We start from the raw sequence: 23,540 nt of genomic DNA, 5'->3' as shown, positions 1-23,540 counted from the left end.
GGTGCCAAGACAATTCAATAATTTATTGAAGTATTAAAGGGGAAGGGGAAAACACTACATTGAATGGGTCTAAAATTTATAAAGGCTGAATCTGCTTAATAAACATTGGTGACAAGGGTGCCTGGGTGGCTCAGTTAAGCATCAGACTCTTGATTTTGGCACAGGTCATGATCTCAGGGTCAGTAGAGCAGGCCCTACATCCGGCTCTGTGCTGGGCATGGAGCTTGCTTACAATTCTCTCTCTGCTCTTTCTCTCTCTCCCTCTGTCCCCCACCCACTCACTTGCTGTCTCTCCCCACCCCCTCAAAAAAATCCAAAAATGTTGATAACAAAAAAATATGTGTGGGGCACCTGGGTGGCTCAGTCAGTTAAGTGCCTGTCATCAGCTCAGGTCACGATCCCAGGGTCTTGAGATTAAGCCCACATCAGGCTCCCTGCTCAGTAAGGAGTCTGCTTCTCCCTTTCTCTCTGCCCCTCCCCTCTGCTCCTGCTCTCTCTCAAATAAATAAATTTTTTAAAAAAGCATGTGACTTAGAATCAAGGAAAAAACATAGTTATTTAAAAAGTGGTGAAGAAACTTTCTCAGTATCCTGAAGTTGACCAGAGGAAGAGGGTGATTTTTAAACTACTTTTTCTTCAGATGTCTTCTGTATCTAGGTTTAACATTATAATTTCCCTTACACATCTTTTCAAGGCTTAGAGGACAAAAAAGATACAACTTAAAACCATCTCTCCTGCTGCATTTTGAAAACTCTTAAAATTCTACACATTTTCTCTGTCATCTCTGCTTTTAATGCCCCAGGTTTAAGACCATGGCTGAGGGGCACCTGAGTGGCTCAGTCCATTGAGCAACCGACACTTGGTTTTGACTCAGGTCATGATACCAGAGCTGTGAGATTGAGCCCTGCACCGGACTTCACACTTAGCTCACAATCTGGCTTGAGATTCTCTTTCCCTATTCCTTTGTCCCTTCTCCCACTCACCCTCTCTCTAATAAATAAATAAAATCTTAAAAAAAAAAAAAAAAAAGACCATGGCTGAACCCTAAAAAAAGGAAGAGTCTGAGTTTCAATTGACCTAAAAGAAATTGGATAGAGAAAAGGATGAAAAGAAATGAACCACAAAGGAAGACTGAGAGACCTGAATGGCTAGTCAGTTGAGCATCTGACTCTTGCTCAGCTCAGGTTGTGATCTCAGGCTTGTGAGATCGAGCCTAGTGTCAGGCTCTGCACTCAGCATGAAGTCTGCTTGAGATTCTCTCTCTCTCTCCCTCTGCCTTGATTCTCTTGCTCATGCTCTCTCTCTCTCTCTCTCCTACTCTCTTTCTCAAATAAATAAATAAATAAAATCTGAGGAAAGAGACCTCCTTTTGTTTAGCATGGTCAGGATGCTTAAGTCCAGAGCTGACTGGAAGTAGGAGGCTGAACTAAATGCCTCAAGGTCATTTCCGATGTTAGCAGATGGTTTTGGGTGGGCAGAGGAGGGCACAAGCTCAGACACACTGAAGCTTTACCCAAAGTATGTGAGAGTCTGATGCATCGATAGACTGTGAGGTTGGTTAAACAGTTGTCTTAAAAAGCAAACTATGGGAGATATTCTTCCTTTAAGAGAACTCAAGACAAAAGTGTTTCTCTTCAGGAAGTCAGAGACAGGGGTATTTCAAAGGATTATAATCTCAGGGGGTTAAATTTACCTTAAGGGTAAACTGACCCAACCTGGTTTCTTTAGACAAAAAATATGGTAAAATTTCTACTTAACCTATGAGGGAACAGTGACCTGCTTGCTAAATATTATGCATGTAGAATTCTCAGAGCAGTGTCTAGCAAATAGTAAGCGTGAAGACACTGTGGTTAGCATCATGGTTATTAATCTATTCTGGTTGAAAAATATTTAAATAAACATACTATATGTACAGATGTAAGAGCAAGACAAAAAAAAAAAAAAAAAAACAAGCCCTACCAAGGAGCTTTGACCCCAGTAGAGAGAGATCACTTCCACTAACGTAGGAAGGGGCTGTGTGAGCACTGGCCAGAGATGGGAACAGGTAAGCCAGAGCCTGTGTACTCAGCATAACAAATGAATGTAACTTCTCACAGGGTAAATCTGGATTAAAAAAATTTAAGGATTAAGGTACAATAATGAAAAATAAATTATCCAAGGAAATATGGGACATCTGTGGGACGGGGACATTTTTTGCAATTCTTTATCAGATTCTAGATGGTATTAAGTAATCATGCTTTCCTATCTCTTGAGACCCTAAGGATACCTGGTGGAATGGTTCAGTGGGGCCATCTAACCGGTCATGCCACACTTTCCAGTGCTCTGTGTAACCTTGAAGAGTAGGGTCTGCATATTCAGAAGGTACCTTCTCCTGCTTCTTTGATAAATGAGTCTTAAAAAATGTAGTACTTTAGATGAGGGAGATGGCTTTTGAGGCCACTGGCTTGGTGAGGGCAAGAGAACAGATGGCCCATGACTCAGTTCCAGGGCAACATCCCAAAGCCCCTTATACATTAGCTGTTCTGCAGATTGTAATAGAATCTAGATTTGATTGAAATATAAGCTTCATTAAAGGCAATGAAATCAAGATACAGAAGCAACATAAGCATCTATCAACACAGATTGATGGATAAAGAAAATGTGTGTGTGTGTGTGTGTGTGTACATACATACTCCCACCCACATACACATATATACATACAATGGCATATTATTCAGCCATAAAAAGGGGAATCTTGCCATTGTTACATCATGGATGGATCTTGGGAGCATTATGATAATTGAAATAAGTCAGAGAAAGACAGATATCCTATGATCTCATATATGGAATAAAAAAAACAAGCTCATAGATACAGAGAATAGATATTGGTGTTGCCAGCAGTGGGGAGAAGGAAAGCAAAATGGGTGGAGGGGATCAAGAAGTACAAACTTGTTATGAAATAAGTCATGGATTTATAATGTACAGCATAGTAGCTATGGTTAATATTGTATTATGTATTTGAAAGATGCTAAGAGAGTAGATCTTAAAAATTGTCACATTAAAAAAAGCTAACTAGACTTATTCTGGTGGTGATCATTTCATAAAATATACAAATATCAAATTCTTATGCTATGCTCCTGAAACAAATATATTGCTATATGTCAATTATACCTCAATTGCAGACACACATACACCATACTGAGAACTCCTTCAAATAAGTCTCCAGATAGATAAACAGATAAGTGATCTCTTACTCATCTTCCTATGAAACTAGCACCAGGATGGGAATTAGGAGATCCAAATTCCAGCCTGAGGTCCATGCTTTTTGTACCCTGAGGCAGGACTGACTTTAACCACTCTATAAAACTCAGTGGGACTTGCTGCTCCCTGGAAGCCTACTTCTAAAATTTGAAGAGCTAAGATTGATGGAGAAAATAGGATGCTAGAGGGATTCCCTTCTGGCTTATTTTATTTCCTCCCCTTTCTCAGAACTTTGTTGGATCCCAGGGGCAGAGTTGGCACCAGAGACATTTGCCATGGGACTGCGGCCTCATATAACTGGCTTCCAGAAAAGGAAAGCTGCATATATTCAGTGGTGTGCTGGCCACTCTGAGCTTGTTAAACCAGTTCATCCATTATCTTCTTTACTTCAATCCATGTGGCCCAAATCTCACATTCTAATTTGGTCATACAACTCATTTCTTTCATTTCCCCTAAAGCCCTACAAGGAGAGTGCTAGCAAAAACAAATTAAAAGAGTTGAAGAAATGTAAAGAACCTGAGTGTTGTATCTCCTTTATGTATTCTTTATGCTTTGTGCTTTTTATAAGGTTAGATGCCTTGCACTGATACTAATAAGTTATTCAGGGCATGCAGTGTTACTGGGCCTGGTTGTAATGTAAATGGAGTTATTTGCTGTGGAAATACCCAGTCCAATCTCTTAGCAAATTGCAATCCCTGAAACTAGGTCCCTTTGGAAGGTGCTTAAATAAATGTATACCTTGTTTGAAAGATTTGCAGCAATTCAAGGGACATATTTGTTTCTTTCTAAGATGAACTTAGATTGGCTCTGCTCTATTTGTCATAAAATTTAATTACCAATCATTTATCAGAAGCTATTAATTGCCTGATTTTTCATTGTTTTACTGCCTAAGTGACTTAACATACTTTTACAAAAACACAAGCCATGTGCCCTTTATATGTGTGTGTGTGTGTGTGTGTGTGTGTGTGTATGTATGTATATGTTTATTTATAAAAGAAAATTAACCAGGTTTTTGTGTTTTGCTTTGAAGAAGGTTAACTGAGGCTTCTCAGTTAATGTTTGGAACTGTGTAAGACTCAATGACAAAAAAGACTATAAAACAGTACTCCACTCTCCAGACACTTTACAAATCTAACTGGGGAGTTAAGACATAAACAGTACCAACTAATGAAAAATGGGATGTTATATGTAGTCATGACTATATGAATAGATACTAATTATACAGCTGTTCAGGGAAACAATTTAGCAACATGGGATCAAGGATGTAGACATCATAATTTTAATAAAATGCTGGTGAAGTTGCCCACTTCTCTTTTTTTTTTTTTTTTTTTTTTTTTTTTTTTTATTGGTGTTCAGTTTACTAACGTACAGAATAATACCCAGTGCCCGTCACCCATTCACTCCCACCCCCCGCCCTCCTCCCCTTCTACCACCCCTAGTTCGTTTCCCAGAGTTAGCAGTCTTTACGTTCTGTCTCCCTTTCTGATATTTCCCACACATTTCTTCTCCCTTCCCTTATTTTCCCTTTCACTATTATTTATATTCCCCAAATGAATGAGAACATATAATGTTTGTCCTTCTCCGACTGACTTACTTCACTCAGCATAATACCCTCCAGTTCCATCCACGTTGAAGCAAATGGTGGGTATTTGTCATTTCTAATAGCTGAGTAATATTCCATTGTATACATAAACCACATCTTCTTTATCCATTCATCTTTCGTTTTAAAGGACCATGAGAAAACTTCCTTTCAGGGTTTAGACCTAGAAAATAGCTGGCTTCTCTTCTTGGACACAGCATGGGGACTGATCTCAGGGAAGCTAGCCAGAGGGGTTTTATAAACCCTAGAAGAGAGCTCTGTTGAGGCTTGTGCCCAACACAAGCTGTAGACCATTGGAGAGCCTAGAAGATGGGATGATGTAGGACCATGGTGACTGCAAGAACAAAGGTTACTGATTCAGAATCAAGAGGCCTGAGTTCTTGTGCCAGCCTAATAAGTAAGTCACTCCTGGAGCAAGTCATTGGAACTTCTTCAAATCATACTTAAATTTTGTCTTTAAAAGCTTTTTGAAGTATGATGAAATAACATTCAAAGATGGGGAGGAAAGCTCATTTGGAGGCGTACCCTCTAGAGAGCCAACCCCTAGGTAAGGGGTATTCATATAAAGAGAATAAAGCACTTATTCTCCACATGCTTTAGCTCAGGGCTAGCTCTCAGGTATACCAATTTATTTTCTAGTACCATCACACTTTTTGGAGAGGAAACCCTTTTCATTCCATTAGCCTGCCTTCTGTGTAGAAGAGAGTTTTGACTTCCCAGAACTGCCCTACTGTTACCATAGAGACGGGGGTGGGAGACAGGTAGACCACCTAGTCCATATTCCCTGAGGTGGGAACTTTACAACAACTTATGAGGTGCAGTATATCCTATTCTACAGACAAACAAACTTGTCTTGTCTTGGCTCAGAGATATTCAGAAACTTGCTGAGGTCATACAATTAGCAGGTGGAAGAGCTGGGATAGAATCCAAGTCGTTGTGATGCTCTTACTATGTCTGCATTTGGGGAGGATAAAAGGATGAAAAACTTGGTGGTGGTTTGGCAATGTCAGGAACATCAGCGTCCTATCAATGTCAACGATAGGGAAATGTTCAGCTTCAAGTGATAACATTAGGCTGTGAGTGTGATGTCACCTGGAAGGGTATTACACTCCTCAAGTCCAATCACACCAGTGATCTGCTTTGAGAAGGGCAGTGAGAGGAGGAAGAAAGTAGCGGTTCTCCCTTGCCAGCCCCAAGTCTGGTAAGGCTCATTATTCCAGACGGTACATGTCTGAGGATGCTATACCTACTTACAAGCCACAACTCTGTTTTCCTCCCTGCCACCTGCCTCCCCTTCTGGGTTTGTCATCCTGCACCTTTGCTACCTCAGCAGTTGGCAGCAGGACCTGGCTGAGTGTTCCAAGGGACAAGCTCTAGAAAACTGTGGCCTGATTAAAGCAGGGAGAAAAGCACCATGGGACAGGGTGGGGACCAGCAGTCACAATGATTCCCTACAAGTACCTGCCCTCTGAATGACTGCATGTGGGGTGGGGTGTTTCTATGTATTGCCAATTGAGGGACAGGGTCACAGGACCACAGTAAGAAAGGGGAGCTAGGCATTCTTTTCTATTTTCTCTTTTTATACTCAGGAACAAGAAAGAGCTGTAGATGATCAACCATTCATTCCAGGGAGCGCTTACAGGATGCCAGGCACTATGCTAGAAGGAAGACAAAGCCAGTCCTCAGGCCTATTATACTGCCAGTATAATAGGAGAGGCAAATGAAATTAAGAATACAGTGTGTATTTAGAAAGAGTGATCTGCTTCATAAAGGAAACATAAGGAGCTGGAATATATAGAAGTAGGTTTGGTGGAATCTAGTGTACGGGCAGGGAAAACTTCCATATGGCAGTGACATAACTAAATTGAGGGTCTGAAGGATAAATAAAATGACCAGGGGAAGAGTTGGGAAGACAATCCAGATGGAGGAAATATCAAGTACAAAAGCATCAAGGTTGTAAGGCATACATCTTTATTCACCATGAAATATCAGTGACCTATTTCTCTCTCTCTCTCTCTCTCTCTCTCTCTCTCACACACACAGACACCCTATTTACTCATTATCTACCATACCACACACACTCTATATTATCCCATTTCTTCTTTCTCCAGGTGTTGGAAAGACAGATACAAACTTGGAATGGACTTAAGTGAAATGAGAGATAATATATGGAGTGCAATGCAACACTGAGTAGCCTAGAAGGTTGGTGAGTCAAGGAAAGTTTACTGGAGAAAATCCCTGTGTAAGAGTAAGATTTCCTAGACAAAGTGAGTGAGAAACAAGAGGATAATCTTAGGCAGGGGGTCCAGTCAAGCAAAAGCTATAAGGTAGAAAATAGCCTGGTACCTATTTAGGTAACTGCCAGCATTTCAATGTTACTAGGAGACATACTGCAAAGCAGGGGGTGGCAAATTAGGCAGGAACCCCTTGTATAACATCCTTGCATGTGTTTTCCTTCCATGAATATTTATTGAGCGTCTGCTACAAACTAGGCCCTAAGGCTATATGACTGCACAAAATTAGACTTGGTGTATGGCCTGGGAATCAAGATTCACACAAAGCAAGAACTCAGTTAAGTGAGGAAGACACCCCAATGATCAGACAAATTGGAGTTGGGGAGTTGACTGGGAAGTATCTAGAAGCCAGACTTTGTAGACCCTATTAGGAAAGCCACTCTTTATTCTCAAAATAGTAAGAAGCTCTCATCAGGTTTTAGGGAAAGATTTCAACATGTTCAGATTTGCATTTTGAAAAGATGATTCTGGGTGCTGTGGGGGAAGGACCTCTATTTGTGACTTGGACACACTATCCCTCTCCTACAGCTGTTACCTGTCACAGCAGTGGACGGAAACCATGGCATCTACTATACAGCATCATCTACCCATGCAGAAGCCTAGCAGCTTCCACCAGCTTTCTGCACTTGCAACCACCTCGGGACGCTGACAACAACGCCTTCCTGTCTGCCTCCGAGGCCAACTGCAATGTCTCAGCAACAATTATATTAATATCAGAGCTAGGAATGAGCTGATGGAAAGCTGTTCATCCATGTAATGAGGTTTCACTTGTATTTTAGAAATGTGTCAGATAATTTGGTAAGAGACAGCAGAGCTTTTTTCTGTTTGTCAAGAGATGGGGGAGGTAGAAGGCGAGTTCCTTAGCTTCAATTGCAATGTGAGAAATGTAATCTGTACAAGAGATGCTCAAGGCAGATAAGCAAATGTGGAGGGAGTGGTGACAGTGAGAGAAGCCCAGGACGAGACATGGCAGGGAGGGGAGAGTGGACCATAAACACCCATAAACAATTGTCATCTCTCAGTGAGCAATCACATAGGATGCATCAAGCATTATCTACACTATTTCATTTAAATAACACAGCTCTATAAGGTAGGTGTTAACCCCATTTGGCAGGGGCCTCAGAAGGTGAATTGTGAATTCCAATGCATATCTTTATAATTCCAAGGTATGATTTTATGATGACCTGACATTATGCTATATTCCTGGATTAAAAAATCCTTAATTGGCATGTGTTTGGTGTGGAACTCCGAGGTCTATTTTATAGAAGGAGAAAAATGTACTCAAAGCTAGTAAAGAGTATTTTTTTCCCATCAAGCTCAGGTGAATCTCAGTGCTACATGTTCCTGTGATGTTTGTGAGATCTGAGACCAGTGGTCTCAAGTATGGCATGTGTAATGCCTTTTAAAAGGCACACAGAGACCACGTTGAATAAAAGTGAATCACGTAATAGGGAAACTCAATCTCTTCATTTTTCCCAATTGCATTAAGTCAGTGGCTCTCAACATCAACTGCCTGGTGGAATCACCTAGGGTGCTTTAATCAAGTTCAGGCTCAAGCCCCACCTCAGGATTAGATTAGTCTAATCCTGCTTGCAAGCTTCTCACTCTTTCATGTCCTGCAAACTACTGGGTGATTTTGGTCAAAGACAGATTCTGATTCCATGGCTGTGGGTGGGGCTGGAGAGCCTCATTTGTAACCAGGTGGTGCTGATGCTGCTCATTAGGGAAGCTTACTTTGAGCAGCTACAGTCAAGGGTGTAGCCAAGGTTGAAACTGCTTCAGGGAGACAGTTTCATTATACTGCTAGTCAATCATTTTTATTAGGGTTTAAAATATTTCAACTAGAATGAGTTTCGGGTGCACATGCAACACACCTTAAACAGCAAACAATGACCCTCCCTCCCTGTTTCCTCCCACCCCATGGAGCCCCTTCCCTCTGTGGTATCAAATATCATCATTCTTTTATAGGGATCCTTTCATATACAAGTATAGATGTGTGAGATTTTTTTTTTTTGAACTGCAAGTTACAGCATTTTAATCACACAGTTCAGCTTTTGTTTTCACTTAAGATATCTTGAAGGTTGTTTTATAACTGTACACAAAGAGCTGCTTTATTCCTTTTTCTTTTCTACTGTGGTAAAATATATATATCAACAACTTACCATATTAACCATTTTAAGTGCAGAATTCAGTAGCATTAAGTACACTCACAATGCTGTGCAGTCACCACCACCTTCCATCTCCAAAACCTCCCAAACTGAAACTCCATACCCACAAAATGGTGCCAGTTAATATTTAACTCTCCTTTTAGACAAAGCAAGAATGGATTTCAGGGCCAGAGATTTCCATAGATAGCACTGTCTGGGTAGAGTTTACTCATGGGGTTCTGTGATCATTTATTTAATTTTACAGTTGATCTGTTTGTGATAATACTAATTTTCCACTTAGAGTAGTTGCCTTTTAAACAAATCTCATTTCTGTTGAAATGACAATGACTGGTAAGTATTAGTGAAGGCTGCCCCTGGTGGAGCCACAAGTTGTGACAATGGTCATGAGGAACCAAAGAGGACCCTCCCACTCCCCTGCCAAACCCTCTTTCTGGGCTCCCAACTGACTTTCATCTCCACACATTTGGCAGTGGAAATGGCCTTCCCTTAAGGCCTCATGACCTGTAGCCCTTTTTCTAAGGACTGGGGCTGTTTTTTCTCAGACCACACAGTATCTATCTCCTCTGTCATCCTTAACAGGATGGCAACCAAGAGTGAAGGCATAGGTCCTTTAAGGGATTTTGTGTTTCCTAATAGATATAGGGAACTCAGCCCCAAGCACTTCATAGTAAGCGATACTATAAAGTGCCCTTCTAGAAAAATCACACTTTTCATGTGGTGGGTATCTGGCTTGAGAAAGTCAGAAAAGGACTAGTGTTCTTCTCACATAGGAGGTTGTGTAACACGCACAGACTTGACATGGGGGCCTGGGCTCATCATCAATAAGCTTAGGGACATGTAGATGTGACTTTATGTTTCCAATTGTCAGTATTTTTAAGTCTGCAAAATGATAAGGTGAATATCTTGGGATGATTAAATGTAGTAGTATATAGAGATATTTAGCACTGTGCCTGGTGGATTGCTAGTGCTCAGTAAGGGGAAATCATAGTCCTGGAAGCAAAGAAAAAAGGAGGATATGGCCAAAAAGTGGGGTTCTGGGATACTCAGGTGGTCACCATCCAGCCAACCTCCCACCTGGGATGGAAAGAGGTAGAGTGTGTGTGATAGGACTCTCAGTGTGAGCCATGACAGGAGAGATGCTGCTATTACATGGAAAGGAAATGAACTCTATCCTAAAACAGAGTCTGGACTAACTCAAAGTGTAGGTGGGCGTGGAAACAGTTTTCAATAATAAAAGAAACTGTTCGCAAATTTAAGAATTCCAATGACCTAGCAGTTCCTCAACCACACATTTTTTTGTGTACTTTTAAGCAAAACAGAGTATTTAGAAAACAAGTATGTAATAGACACATTTGTTTTAAAGATTTTATTTATTTATTCATGATAGACATAGAGAGAGAGAGGCAGAGACACAGGCAGAGGGAGAAGCAGGCTCCATGCTGGGAGCCTGACGTGGGACTCGATCCCAGGACTCCAGGATCGTGCTCTGGGCCAAAGGCAGGTGCTAAACCACTGAGCCACCCAGGGATCCCAGACACATTTTTTTTTTTTTAAAGGTGCTAATAAACTGATTCATTGACTAAGATGTGATCCTGTCCTATGTGTCTGGTACTGCTCTAGGTATTTAGGAACAGTGACAGACGAGATGGAGTTGACTCCTGTACTCATGGACTTAAGTACTAATGGGTCTCCTCCAAGCCCACAACTCTGTGGCTCATTCAGCTTATCCACATACAGCCCCTGCTTTTCTGTCCTGCAATGTCCTGGAAATGCAACAGTGTCGGGTGATGCTTCAACCATGCAGAGGAAGAAGAAATAGATGGTTGTATTTCCAGAAGGAAGAATAAGTATTAGATCTCTCAATTGTTAGAAACAAAAAATGATTTACCCTCATCGATGAGGTGTCTTTCTTTCTGTGACAGGGAGAGCAGACTGAGCAGAAGGGATAATGAGTGATGATCTGGGCACTGGCTGGAGCTGCTCCAGTCATCGATTGGAAGACTAGCAAATGAGGAGGAGCAATACAGTCTGCTGGGGCTTGGAAAAATGTCCTCAGCATGAGCTGCACAAGATAAAGACTTGTGCATGTTCTTGTGGTAGAAAGGGAACAATTTAACAGTGAACCATCAGCCAGTTATTATGCTGGTCCATAGAATGGATTTTGACTTTGAAAGAACTGTGTTGATCAACATTAGTTTTCTAATCTGTAAAGTGATGATTACAGTACTTAGTTCATTATGTTGGTGGGAGACTTAAGTGAAATGTATACATACAGGGGTCAGTGCCTGGGACATTGTAGAAATGTCAGTAAAATATGCAGAGCTGAATGAAGTGAAAGCAGTGTTATGCTATTGTGGAAAATAATTTGTGCAAGATCTCATAGGCATTAAAAGGCATTGTATCTAAGATTTAACTAGATTTCTACAACTCCTTTCTGCATTCCTTACTGGTAAGAATCCTGTTGCATAAGCAACAATTGATAGACAGCTACAATGAAGACCACCATCTTGTCTGCTTTTGTAAAAGACAGAATTCACAGGCCACTGCTCAGGCTAAGATACCAATTACTGAATTGTCTCACAGTATTGAAAACATGCTTTATGATCTGTGATCAAATCTGGCTTACTCTTAAAACAAGTTGAAAAGAGAACAAGAAAGGAAAGGAATTAGAAAAATACAAAAAGATTACTTTTCTAAAGGGTAAGGAGTGGGCTAAGGGAGCCCTTGGAAGGACGGAGACTTCTCTCCCATGCTTATCTACCAGGATATTCCAGTGACTAAAGGGTTAGGGAGGGAAGGCGAAGCTGAGTAATTAAGGAGCTCAACTGTGTCTGGATAAGACAAAAGGAAAAATAAGCTCACCACCCAGGTCAGGGCGGGAAGGTCCAGGGAAACAGGTGAGGCAGGTTTGTCCACATCCCCTGTGAGGAGGCCCAGCAGAACGAGTTTTTCCACAGCTAATCAGTAATGTGTTATCAAACTAGGTGAGGGTGATTCAGGCAGGAGGAGTTTGGAAGCAGTTAAACATAGAGGTAAGGAATGGGTATTTAGTCACACAGGTTTGGGTTTATGTCCTGGTGGTGCCATGTTCAGCTGGGGGCCCCTGGCCAAGTTTGTGAGATTTCCACATGTTATCTTCCTCTTCCCTAAAATAGAGAGGATAATACTGGAACTTACTTCAGAAAGTTGTGATTATATGAACTAATTAAGTAAACTCACACATAGAAAGTACTTAATAAAAGGAAGTTGTTAATTATTAATTACTGCCATTATTTGAGAGATTTTTAAGACGCAGGCAAACTTAGGGCAGGCAAAGGAAGGATGGCTACTTTTCAGGAGTCATGGTGCTCTTACATTGTGGCTGGGATCCTGGCAGAGGCAGGTCTTCACTCATAGGGAGAAGGAGTTTGTAAAATAACTCCAACATCTAACTGGATACCACAGCCAAAAGAGCACAAATGCTGGCATTGGTCTTTGCCAAGCCCAGGATAGATATCTGGAAAATGTATCCTGGTTACTTATTCCAACAATGGTACTTACTCAAGAGAAGTTACAAATTTAAACCAGCAGAGAATGGTGTTCTCTTAGAGCTAAAAGAAGCCCCCTAACTGGATAGGTCAGCACTCTGTCTTGGCAAATAGTAGTGCCATTGATTGCTTTTAATGAGCAAACTTATTACCTCAAGTCCAGTGTGGCTGCCTGCCCATAGAGAGAATCCTGAATAGAAGAAAAATTTCTGGCTGGTTTGATGATATTCTGGAGATACAACTTAGTCATTTTTTTTTTTTTTTCAACTTAGTCATTTTTAAGAAAACACTTTATTCACCAGCCTAAAGAGACCGATACTTACCTTTGAGTACATGCATGGGAAGAAAGTAGGTTTGGTCTTGGAGTATAAACTCCCATCAAACTGCAGGTTCCCAGAAATATTGGTATTTCCTTGGGAGTTTATTGAGGAAATAGAACATAGAAGAGGAAAGGCTCTGGATGAACACAGAAGCTCAAATGCTGGTTCTAGTCGTGTGACCTGACTCTTCATTGGTATCTACATTTATAGGATGGGGGTGAGAGGGCCTCACTTATAGAAAGGCTGAGGGAAAATAACAGTGGCAGCAAATATTTGAGAGTCCATTACATACCAAGAACTGTTCCAGCACTTCTATGTATCCACTTCTATAATGTTCACAACACTAGAGGAAAAGCTCAGTGATATCTTCAATCATAGACTAGGAACTTAAAACATAAAGTGGTTGAGAAACTTGTCCAAAGTCACAAGACTAGCAAATGAAGAGCCAGGCACTGTAAACCACAAGGCCACATCTTTTACCACTGTGATGAATGGCCACATGAAATAATGAGGAAAATGCTTCTTTCAGTGTTGAAGAGGTAGGTAGTCAATGTCGACTATCAGTCCCTAGCATAGCATATAGTATCTGCACATTCTCCTAAAGATTTTAAGAATTTATAAGAAAGTTTGGGTCCAGTCTTATCCAACGTATTCTTGGAGTTGGAGCTAATGATCTTCATATTCCTTCTGGGCAGGATGCACCATTTTGCTTTCTTTATAAAAATATTTGTCATTTTCTTCAAAGGCCACCAGAGAAAGGGAGTAGTTCCTTACAGAATATTTTTTTTCTAAATTTTGGTAAACAAGAAAAATGAAGTAAAACTGCACAATTTTAGTGAATCCTCATAAGCATCATCTCATTAGATGACAGACTGTAAGGCGGCAGGCCCAGTAATATCAAATTGTGTATAAAGAAAGATCCCTGGGTAGTGTATTGAAGTAGAAGGCAATAAGCCTGGGAGGTAAGAGCACATGCTCTCAAGTCAACAAGCATGCATTCAAATTTGGGTTCCATCACTCACTACCTGATGACCTCATATCCTTCCATGTCTTGGAACATGTTTCCAAACACAAAGATCATCAGGATAAATATCACATGAAATTATTCAAGGAATCCTCTTAGCACTTAGTAAGTCTTCAACAAAAGTTCACTGCTCACATTGCTATTATCCCCAGCAAGCCTCCAGAAGTTGGACAAGGGTTACTAAGAAACAGGGCCAGGATTTAAGCCCAGTTCTCCAAATAATATAGTTCTCTTTCCATGATACAACTTTGCTTAGGGCCCCTTCTCCCCCAGAAAATCATTAGGACTCTGGCATGGCTTCTAATAAAAAAAGTAGGCATTTAAAAAAATCTTCAAACCAAGAAGAGAATAGAACAAGATAAGGAGTACCTTAAAAAAATTATAGAACAACCTGAGGATCAGATATAAAATCAGATGTCTTTTAAATAGGGCTAGGGCTGATGCCAGGAAGGCTTAACATACATTACAATGAAGAACACATAAGTGTAAGAAGGGACCCATAAAAACCACCAGCATGTGAAATACTGCCAAATGCTGTGTGCTTGCCAAGAAGGCAGCTTCACTAGGCTGGATTCTAATGTTCCTCACTGCAAAGCAAATAAGCTGGGTGTTAATTAAAGTGTATAAGTTGATTCTTGAGGTAGTTGCCTGGGAAAAGGAATTCTACAGAAGAGTCTCTTCCTCTCATAGAGTTCTTTTGAAATTGTGGATTTTCTGCAAGGGAAATTATCCAAAACAAACACACCTGTGTATTCTCTGCTTCGCATTGCTTGCAGGGCTAGGTAGCTTGTGAGCAAGAGATTTATTGTGCTAGTTTCTTTATTGTGCCAATGAACTGGCATCATATCTGCACTTCAGAACCACCTCACAGGCTATGACAGAGGGCAGCTGTTCTCTGTCCATTTCACAGAGGAGAAACATGACAAATGGAGGCGCTAAGGGACTTGCCCACAGTTGCAGAGTGGTAGAGCCCATAGAAACACTTTGATCCCCTAGTTCCAAATATAAGCCTCTTCCCACACTATAAATGATACCCCAAATAGCAAAAGATAGGTGAGCGAAGCCTGATAAGAATTTAAATGAGTGACCTGATGAAGCAAGGCTGGAAGGATACACTCTTAGCTTTCTGAAATCTTATTGGCATGGTGAGTGTGCAGTCATGGCTCTCATCAATACCACATTTGGTTCAGAAGAGCATGCTGAGCTAAATCAGAGGCAGTGATGTTTATTGACACTGGTTAGCGAACCAGCCTTATCATACCTTGCTATTTCTCAGGAAACTAAGTCCTCTTAATGCCATTTAGCTTTTTTCCCTATGTTACCCCAGGAATGAAATAAAGTGTCCCTTGAGCACTTGAAAATTCAGGTGCTTTTTATTTCAGTTTTAGACCAATGGTTTTTGCCTTGTCAAGGGAGTTTGAGGGGAGGTATTGAATGAGAAGGAGGCATCCTGGTGGTCAAGGTATCTCCTGATCCTTTCTATTATTCATTTGCCCTGTTAACCCAGCTCTGGCCATTACTGGGAAATCTGCTAAGCCTTGGGGATCCAGGAGTGTCCAGCAGGCAGAAGACCTGGAGGCTCCCCTCCCTCATGGAACTTGTGTTCTACCGGGGAGATGTACAATAAACAAAAGGACAGAATTTCAGATGGTCATCAGCATTGCAAAAATAATTAACTTGAAAGGAGCATAACTAGGGGTGATAGTGGCAATATTGGGCCCATTTTAACTTGAGCTGAATGAGCATTTTAGGATGCCCTCTGAAACAGACAACATTTGAGCTGAGCTGAAACCTGACTGAAGAAAGACAAATATAGGAAACATCCAGAGCAAAGTGTTCCAAATGGAAGGAAGACTAGGCACACAGGTCCCAAGGAGGAAAAGAATATAGGCAGCCAGTGTTGTTGGCTCACATGAATTGAGGGATTTATATTAGGTAAGATTGGGGCATGGGCAAGAGATGAGGTCATAAGAGGTCTGGTAAACCATTCTGGGGACACTGGGTTTAATTCTAAGTGGTCATAGTACACCAGCCCACAGTCTGTCCCCTGAGTGCATTCTTTTTCCCCTTCCACCATGGGCTCTGGTGTTTTAAAGACCAGCTCCACTGCTCAGCTGCACAGTCTCTAAATTCTTAATGGCACGGATCATGTAGATTACATATTGCTGACAGGGGACTCCAAATAGTCTCCAATTCACAAGAAGGGGACATTGAAGCCTGAGAAGTAGAGACAAGGTATAAATTATTTCTTGAATATGGCAACAGGAGATGGAGGCTGTCAGCTTTGTTCTGACTGGAGAAAGCTTCCTTATAAAGCCTCTTTATAGGTGGTTGTCCCTTAACAGCCCTGTACATTTTGAATCTGGAGGATCCTAGACTAATTATGACCTCATTGATTTAAGTCCAGAGCATGGACTGGACCTGCAAACGTTGGTTAGGGTCAGTTAACCTGAGCTTCAGCATCCTCATCAGTAATTGTAGATAATACCAACACCTGACTCAGGGACTTGCAATGAGATAAAAAGTAGTTCACCCTCATGCTTTACAAACCATAAGCTTGAAATAAGTTCTCACTGTTACAGTTTTTAGTCTCCATCATCAAAAAACAAAATTTGTCCCACTCTCTCTCTTCCTCACACATGCGCACTTACTTCAAAATCCTGCATAATGATTTTGTAATCTTTTGGAAGAGGTGCTGGAATAGTATAGGTAATGACCAATGCCTGTACATTATGACTCGTCATACAAGTAATTCATTCCTCACTATAGGAAACATTGACAGAGGTTGCCTTCTCATCAGCATGTAGAAAAAGCCAAGTCCACCTAGATGAATTACTACCTGCAGCTGCCCTCATAACCCAGTCAACTAAACACACAGGGCTTTCCAGCATGGGGCAAAGAGCTCCCCAGACAGAGTCCCTGGGAGCCTGACGCTGCTGGTGGCTAACAGGGGACATAGCTCCAGCCCCCAGGACCCAGGGTACTGGGGATGAGGCCAAGGACAAGCTCAAAGGCTCCCTTTGAAGTAACACCCTGCTCCAGGCCAGCAAGTGGTAGAGAGAGCTAAGGAAAAAGACCAACCTCCAGTCTTAGTATTAAGTAGGATGCTTACCTCCTCTCTCCTTGGTACAAGCTCCACAGCTATGACAGGGGGAGTCAGGACTCCTTCTGGTGGGACACGAAGGAGAGAGCCTGGGCTGCTACCACCTCCAGTTATCCCTTCAAAGAGGAGTGAGTGACAGTAAAAACTTTCTTCCCATCTCTGGCTGGAACAAGCAGCTTCAACCGCTTTTAGAAGCCCAACCCAACACAATTCCTCCAAAACATTTCCTCCTCTCCTGCTGCAGAAACTTGCTTAGCCCCACCCTCTCCAAGGCTTCTAGGCTCTTCTTCCAAGTCCTGCATCTCCACCCTCCTCCTCCTCTTCCTTCAAGGCTCCCTAGCAGGGCTGGCCTAACCAGCTCAGGTACCCAGAGCTAACCCCAGAGAGGCTGCCTATGCTGTTAGCTGGTTGGTGGTTGATTTGGTCTCCATCAGCTTGGTGCTGGCCCCTCCAATTTATTTTTAGAGGGAGCCCCTGAATTAGAGCCAGAACTTGGGCACCTGGCTCAGATATGGGAGACCAGAGAGTATCCATTTTCTGGTGATTGATTTAGAAACTTGTAGAAATTCGAAGACCAAGTGTCAGAATATGGGTGTTTTGTCTAGCTGCTTCACAGGGTAACTTCATTCCAGGCCAAGCAGCTATATCTCTATGCCAGAGACTTAGCTATATTGCACCCCTATTTCAGGGGCCCCAGCTTGTCTCATGACAGATGTAACAGCCACCTTTCTTTCTCAGTAAAAAAGGTGAGGGGGAGAAACTTGAGAGACACTTTGAAATCTGAGCACCAGGCTGAAAAGAGAGATTTCATTTCTTCATCTGTGTTGGGGAGATCAGCAAAAAAAAGCACAATGATACACTCCAGCTCTATTATTAACAAGCACTTAGTCATGCCAATTAATGACTGTTCCTCTAAATCCACAGGTGGTCTTAAAATAAAGCGTTAAATTATCTTTGAAAAAACCAATCATTGCTCAGGTTCCAAATCTAAGCAGTGGGGATTTTATATCCTTGCCCTGGTAAGTTAGTATTCCCTCTCTCCAGATCAGAGATGTATAGATCTTCAGATTCATAGGAATGATCTGGGGTTTTAAAAATGCAGATTTCTGCATGAAACTCTCAGATTCCCAGAGATTTAAAATACAGATTCTAAAACTTTTCCCCTCAGGATTCCGATGTGAGTGGTCTGGCTCCTGTGCTTCAAGGAATTCTGTCCTAGAAGAGGTCTGCTCTCTTCCCAGCCTGACATTTCTTGATGTCTTTTAAACTCCACAAGGACCAGTTGTTTCCATTGTTTTCAATTCATGCTTCTACCCCTACCCTCAGGAATTTCCCAGCTGGCTCTAGTGTGTTCCTCCTCCCTTTAACTTACAAATGAGCTTTGTCAGATGAGAGAGTGTTAAGACTCACAGATATTCCAACTGTAAGAGACCTTAGAAGTGATGTCATTGAAACTTTTCTTATCCCACCAGAAAAGATGTTAAGTCCTAGCTCTGCCCTTTCTCCCTTCTGACATCCAGACCTAAATTATTGCCACTACTACACTACCTTTCCCAAAGCTGCCTCCTCTCATGCCAACCCTTCCCGGGCTCACTCCCCATGGTACTACTCCTGGAGAAGAAGCCAGGTTCATGGGCCCTGCAATCAATTCCTCTCCCTCCTCCATGGCTGAGGCAATATGTTCAGGTTTTTTATTTTTTCAGTCAGATTTAGTGTTAGAACGAGATTCTCACCTCCCACTTGCCCCCGCAAAAGGAGTTATTGTACAGGCAATATCTTATATGACTGTCCATCCCAATCATTTACATCACAAGGCAAGAATGACAGGACCCATCTGATTTAAAACACATTTACTTAGCACCTAATATGTGCAGGGGATTGTGCAGGCACAGCAAGGGGTATGAAGAGGACCAAAATGTGTTAGTGATGATGTCATCACTGTTATGGGCATCACTTTACCAGTGAATCGGGAGGGAGCACTGGGTAGACACCAAATGATGAGAGTGATGTGGAAAAACATGTGTGCTTTATTTACTTGAGAGGAAATGATCTCCTGGAGCTGCCCTCCCCATGCTAGTGGTAGCTAAGATGATCCCATGTGATACAATAGAGAAACTAAAATTAAATATTTTCTCACCTGGCCAATGCAGTTCCACAAGTCTTTCCCAGTACTCATAACCTTTAGACAAAATGAATGGCTGCATAATCTAGTGGTTACAAACACATACTTAGGCACAGAGTGCTTATATTTAAACCCTTCTCCACCAGCTCCCAGCTGTGTGGTTGGGCAAAGGGCCAAATGTCCCTGAGGGTAATTAGGAGCAGATAGTAGTACTTTCATCACAAAACAGTTACGAGGATAATATCAACTAATATACATATATATATAAAGTGCTTTTAAAGTGAAAGTGCTTAAATATTATATAAATATTATATAAAATATAAATATTAAAATATTTATATTATATTATATATATATTTATATATATATATATATTTTATTGAGGATATACTGCGTGCCAAACAGTGTGCTAGGTCCTGGGGGTACAATGGGTGAACAAATAAATAGCCACTGTCCCTGCTCTGAAGGAGTTCATAGTACTGGCATACTAGATATTGATTGAACAATCACACAAAAGTTGTGATATTATGATTATCATAAGTATTAAGAAGGAAAGCTCATGAAAAGGATTTGATCTGATCAGGGCCTAGGGTAGAACTGAGATGTGAAGGAAGAAGTGGAATTAACTATGTAGAGTAGAGGTGGTGTGTCAAAATATTCTAGATAAAGAAATGGCCATGTGCCATGTGTATTAGTCTGTCTTGCTGCAGTATTAACTGACCTCCACATCTCAGTGGCTTATACTGTAAAGTTTTATTACTTGTCTATTACTCACAGGTAGGCTGTAGGTTAATGGTAGCTCTGCTTGGGCCATGACTCTGCCTCTCATTCAAGGACTCAAACTGAAGTAACAACACCAATGTGGGACATGCTATTCTTGTAGTAGAACAAAAGGTCAGGAGCACTGTTGGAAACCTTGAACATAACTCTGAAGGCTTCTACTTGGATGTAGCCTTGTCATGTTTGCTTACATTTCTTTTGATGACAGTGAGCTTTCAACATTCTCAAAATCCACAAGAAGGGGCCATTGAGGCCTGAAAAGTAGAGATCAAAGCCAAACTCAGGGCAGCCCCGGTGGCTTAGTGGTTTAGTGCTGCCTTCAGCCCAGGGTGTGATCCTGGAGACCTGGGATGGAGTCCTGCATCAGGCTCCCTGTATTGAGCCTGCTTCTCCCTCTGCCTGTGTCTCTGCCTCTCTCTCTCTCTCTCTCTCTCTCTCTCTCTGTCTCTGTCTCTAATAGATAAATAAAATCTTTAAAAGAAAAAAAGCCAAACTTAAAGCAAATGGGACAGAGAAGTAGAATCCTCAACACTGGAGACATAGTACTTACTGTACATGGCAGGGAGCAGGAGCATAATACTCTTATAGGGAGGGGATGGGAATATATAACTATAAAAATAATCTAATCTACTATGCTAAGGCTCTGTGATAGAAAGCAAATGGCAAAAACCTGGAGACCTGTGTGGTTAAGGCTGAGAGAGTTAGTGGGAATGTAATAAGGGGAGACTGGAGTAGTAGGTAGAGCCAAGCCATGTAAGGGAATCTGACCTTTACACTATGAGCAATGAGAAAAAACTGACCTTTACTCATTCAATCTTTTTTCCTTAGTTGTTAAAAGAACACTTTTCATGTTTTTCTGGTTTCTAAAGCATACATATTTATTATAAAAAAATGTGGAAATGACTAATAAATAAAAAGAAAAAAATACAAATCACCCTTAACTTTACAACTCAGAGAGAACCATCATTCATTGATATTTTGGTGAATATGATTTTAGATTTTTAGACGGTTTTTAGTGTATAGGAAGTACTTTTAAAATGAAAATTGGATCATATTCTTCATCAGTTGCTATGAATATTTTGCAAGTTATTAAATATTCTTTCCATCACAATCATCATTGTATGGATGCATCATAATTTAACTATGCCCACCTGTTAGATGTACATATTTTTGTGATTTTTCCATTTTACAAAAATTCAACGTAGGTTTCATTTAATAGACATAGCATTTTTATCTTAAAATGTATGATAAATTTTGAAGGCCATTGATATACATTGCTAGTTGTCCCTCAAGAAAAGTTGTAGCCAATCACATTTACAACCCTAGAGAAGGATTTGCTGACTCTGTTGATAATTATCTTATATTGCCAATTTAATTAGTGGAAGATGTTGTCTTATTTTTATTTTGCATTTATTTGATAAGTAAGAACAGACTTTATTTTATATAATTCCCAGTGCTTTCATCAGGGAAAGATTTATTTGATTAACCATGGGTCTTTCAGATCTTCTACTTGGAATGTACTCATTTCCTCTTCAGATAATTGTAACTACTTTATCCCCTTCAACTCGTTATGAGATTTTCTTCTGCTTCCTACCAAACACATTCTCTGATTATCCCTGCCCCTGATTATCTCCTTGCTGTGGGAGCCAGTAGAGGATATGGGCAGGTTGGTTCTATGTATATGCTGGGATGATATGGTTTGCATGTACTCTGTCTCCCCAAATGGTGAGGGTGCCCTCTTGTGATTGTGCAGTGTCTCACTCTGCTCTGCATGTGTTATGATGCACAAATATTTATGAGTAATCACATGATGGCACATGGGTGGGTAATTTTTGACTTGATGAATGGCTCAGTTGTGGAGACTTGCACTAGCTATATTACTAAATGATTGTGGACCAAAGTAATTTCGAATGCCACTCAGAATCTCCTTTTAGATTGTAATCAAACACCAATTTTTTCAACTTTCATAATATAGATTAGCAACCTAGGATGTTCAGATTTGACAGAAGCCCAATTACTTTATCTGACTCTGAAATTTCTTTACCAACCCTAGCCAAAGAATTTCTGTCCATTTGATATGTGGTATGTTATTTTATTGATTTTATTAAGTATTTGAGGCTTTTTTTTTTTTTCATTCTCCTGTTACAGGTGTGCTAATGTCTTGTCAAGCTAGTTTGATAATGTACATTGTGTTTTCATGCTCCTTTCTCATGTTACCAGGAGGGGACAAATGAAAAGACCATTAACAGAGCATTCCACTGTATCACTGGGGAATGTGGGGAAAATGGCAACCCGTAGTGACATGGTCTTGCTTCCTGTGGCTGTAGAGTAGGTGCTTGAGAGTCTCAGGCCTCAGGTGAATTGTCTTTATGATGATTTCTCTCTCCATTGCATCATTCTTGAATTGGCTCGTTTTATCTGACCTGTTGGTCACTTGCACCCTTATCTTGAAGGTGCAGGAATCAGAGCCTGTCAAGCATTTGTCCCAGGTGGTGCTTGAATCTAGTATACACTTGAACATACATCATCACTGCTCTTTCCCATTTTACAAATATTATTTATGCCCATATCCTTCCAGAAATAGTGAGATTTTGGTTTATAATTATTGTTTTCCAAATAAAGCCAAGGCACAACTGAACAGTGTTCTCTCCATGAATTACTTAATTAAAATAGCTTCCTAAAGGCTGTCAAAATACTGGAGGAAGAGAGAGAAGCACAGAGATTTAATTTTGAGTAACTTCTTTATTAAAATGGAGGGAAATGTAGGTCTGGCCTACTTCAATTTGAGAGCCTGCATTAAAAATCTATCAGCAAAGAATGATGTCCTTTAATAAAGCAGTGTTTCCAGAGTGTAGGGTGAAGACCACCTACATTTGGATGATTTGGAGAACTTATAAAACATTCATGTTCTTGGCTTCACCTCAGACCTATTGAACTCTCTGAGAATGGAACTTGGGACCTGCATTTTAACACTTGCCACCCCAGGTAATTTCTATGTACACCAAAGTTTGAGAACCAATACAAGGCTTAATGATATTCTGGGGTGGGGGGAAATCTGAATGTGATGTCTTCTGAAAACTCCATGTGTCAGAATATTGTTTAATGTCTGCCTCCTCCATTAAATTGTGAGGTCTGTGAAGACAAGGATCAGTGAGCTCAGTCCCATATTCCCAGGACCCAGCACAGTGCCTGGATTACCCCATACCTACTGGATCAGAAACTCAGAGAGTCAGGCCCACTGATTTTTATTTTAACAAGTCCTGCAGGTGAGCCTGGTGCATGCTATAGTTGCAATGGTATAAAAGAGTTTTTTCGGGAAAGCTATTTGCTTCTTAAGAGTAGCAACCTACTACCTTTTTAAA

At 40.9% G+C, this 23,540-nt stretch overlaps 1 protein-coding gene across 8 annotated transcripts in view; it reads right to left on the bottom strand.

Moving 5' to 3' along the window:
- ATP10B (ATPase phospholipid transporting 10B (putative)) overlaps window positions 1–17,544 on the bottom strand; it is a 307,612-nt gene extending 290,068 nt beyond the window's left edge. For 5 of the 8 annotated variants that reach the window (XM_038534853.1, XM_038534847.1, XM_038534849.1 and 2 more), the window contains exon 1: window positions 17,286–17,541. The gene's annotated coding sequence lies outside the window, so the exon portion shown is untranslated. Of the gene's footprint in view, window positions 1–17,285 lie in introns of all 8 variants that reach the window. The other 3 variants (XR_005358316.1, XM_038534855.1, XM_038534854.1) reach the window with 3 other exon arrangements.
- Between the last annotated feature and the right edge of the window lie 5,996 nt (window positions 17,545–23,540).

This window comes from Canis lupus, chromosome 4 (assembly GCF_011100685.1).
Source record: "Canis lupus familiaris isolate Mischka breed German Shepherd chromosome 4, alternate assembly UU_Cfam_GSD_1.0, whole genome shotgun sequence".
NCBI lineage: Eukaryota > Metazoa > Chordata > Mammalia > Carnivora > Canidae > Canis > Canis lupus.
Note: the sequence above shows the minus strand (reverse complement) of the source record. Positions and strands in the feature narration are given on the sequence as shown.